This window comes from Octopus bimaculoides, chromosome 2 (genome assembly GCF_001194135.2).
Source record: "Octopus bimaculoides isolate UCB-OBI-ISO-001 chromosome 2, ASM119413v2, whole genome shotgun sequence".
Taxonomy (NCBI): domain Eukaryota; kingdom Metazoa; phylum Mollusca; class Cephalopoda; order Octopoda; family Octopodidae; genus Octopus; species Octopus bimaculoides.
The window spans coordinates 149,594,383-149,596,852 of NC_068982.1; the positions used below are offsets into that span (position 1 = coordinate 149,594,383).

At 37.2% G+C, this 2,470-nt stretch overlaps 1 long non-coding RNA gene across 1 annotated transcript in view; it reads left to right on the top strand.

Annotated features, from left to right (window-relative positions):
- Window positions 1-1,952, top strand: part of LOC128247038 (uncharacterized) — a 4,119-nt gene extending 2,167 nt beyond the window's left edge. Inside the window, exon 3 of the long non-coding RNA XR_008263463.1 lies at window positions 1,738-1,952. This is a non-coding gene — a long non-coding RNA (uncharacterized LOC128247038). The remainder of the gene's footprint in view (window positions 1-1,737) is intronic.
- The last annotated feature ends 518 nt before the right edge of the window (window positions 1,953-2,470 follow it).

A 2,470-nucleotide genomic window follows, 5' to 3' on the forward strand; every position in this document is an offset into this window, starting at 1 on the left:
ATATATATATATATATATATATATACACATGGCTTCCGTGCTAGTGGCCCGTAAATAGCACCATTTTATCGTAATCGTTACCAGCGTTGCCTTCTAGCACTTGTGCTGGTGGCACGCTAGAAAATCATTCAAGCTAGGTGGTTGCCAGTGCCGTTGGACTGGCTCCTGTGCAGGTGGCACGTAAAAAACACCATTTTGAGCATGGCCATTGCCAGTACCATGTGACTGGCCCTCGTGCCGGTGGCACGTAAAAGCACCCACTACAATCTCGGGGTGGTTGACATTAGGAAGGGCTTCCAGCTGTAGAAACTCTGCCAGATCAGATTGGAGCCTGGTGCAGCCATCTGGTTCACCAATCCTCAGTCAAATCGTCCAACCCATGCTAACATGGAAACCGGACGTTAAACGATGATGATGATACATGTATATACAACAGGCTTCTTTCAGTTTCCATCTACCAAATCCACTCACAAGGCTTTGGTCGGCCCAAGGCTATAGGTGTCACGCAGTAGGACTGAACCCTGGACCATGCAGTTGGGAAGTAAGCGTTTTACTACACAGAGATAATCTTAAGCAAACATTTCACTTTCTGTATGAGGTTTAAAAAATTCTAACTGTAGGGAAACCCATTTGCAACAGCTTACTATCCCACCAGGGGGATAGTAAGCTCTCTCTCTCTCTCTCTCTCTCTCTCTCTCTCTCTCTCTCTCTCTCTCTCTCTCTCTCTCTCTCTCTCTCCCTCTCTCACTCTCTCCCCCCCCTCTCTCTCTCTGTTTCAACATGGCCAAAACTGGAGATAAGCACTGGTGCAGAACAAGGTCCTTGAAAAGAATACAAAGAAATAAATTTACAAATTATTATTATTATTATCATCACTCATCTCACTGATATTATCATTTTCATGTGTAGTAGCACCAGTGGTTGCAGCAACAGCAACAGCAGCAGGAGTGGGAGTAGTGGTAAGGGTGGTAGTTGGGCCTCAGATTCCTATGCTATCATAATAGTAGTAGTTGTAGCATTAGCCGCTGCAGCATATTATTATTATTTTTATTTTTATCATTATCACCATCACCACTACTACCATTATTATTATAATTATTACTATTTCCATTTATTATTAAAAGATTTTACTAAATGTTCTTTATTTTCAACTTTTGTCTTGTACTTGAGATAATCATAAATTTGTGGTTGTTGGAGGAAATAGTTGGGTAGCAGCTTGGTGAATAAATCATATTCTACAAGTCTTATTATTATCATTATTATTATTATTATTGTTATTATTATTATTATTATTGTTGTTATTATTATTATTATTATTAAGGCAGCAAACTGGCAGAATCATTAGCACATCAAGCAAAATGCTTAGCAGCATTTCATCTGTCCTTACATTCTGAGCTCAAATTCCACCAAGGTTGACTTTGCCTTTCATTCTTTCGGGCTTGATGAAATAAGTACTAGTTACACACTGGGGTTGATGTAATTGACTAGCCATTATTCAACATTTGGTAGTTTCAGGCAAATTCGTGATGCATTACCTGCTACATCTCCATGTTGCTGAGGTGTATGTAGCATTACGTGTTTTTTTTTATTGTTGTTGTTGTTGTTGTTGTTGTTGGGAGTATGCAAATTCTTCCCAGTGTTGTATTGCGCCAGTTTCTTTTTTTATGAGATGTGATGCAGTCCTTTGTTGTACTAGTGTTTGTATTGTGTGTGTAATGCTTTGCTGTTTCTTTTCAGATATCATCAGAAAAAGGTAATTAAAATGACAGATCTCGATGTCATTGAACATTTATGGTGCATTTTAGAAAAACAAGTAAGGAGTCGATATCCTCCACCATCATCACTACAAGAACTGGAGACTGTTTTAGCTGAAGAATGGACAAAAATTCCTTTGAAAACAATTCAAACTTTGTACTAGTCTATATCTTGTAGAATTCAAGCTGTAATTACTACCAAAAGCAGTCCTATCCCTTATTAAAATAAATTTGTTTGAAATTTTAAGGTGTTACCATTATTTTGTCCAACCCCTTGTATATTTAGTCTTTCACAGTGGAAGTGGTTCCATGAAGGAATGAGGATTGAACTGAAGACTCATTAAATTCACTCTCCTAAACTACGAATGATATTAGTGCAAATTTACTTGATACCTCATCAAAACTTTTGATGTATTGTGAATGACATAACTTATATACATAAGAGTATAAGGTTGACTTAACAATAATTACTAGAATATCAATATTATATGTAGTTGTGAGTGTGGTGGAGTGCATGTGTGTGTATGTGTGTGTGTGTGTGTGTGTGCGTGTGTGTGCATAATTTCTTAAGCTTTCTGCTAAAGCAGCTGCTAAAATAATGAATATCATCAACTATAAATACAAGTAGTAGATATGTAGATATGTGTGTATGAATGTATGTATATATTTATGTACACATATATCTATCTATCTATCTATCGATCGATCTGTCTGTC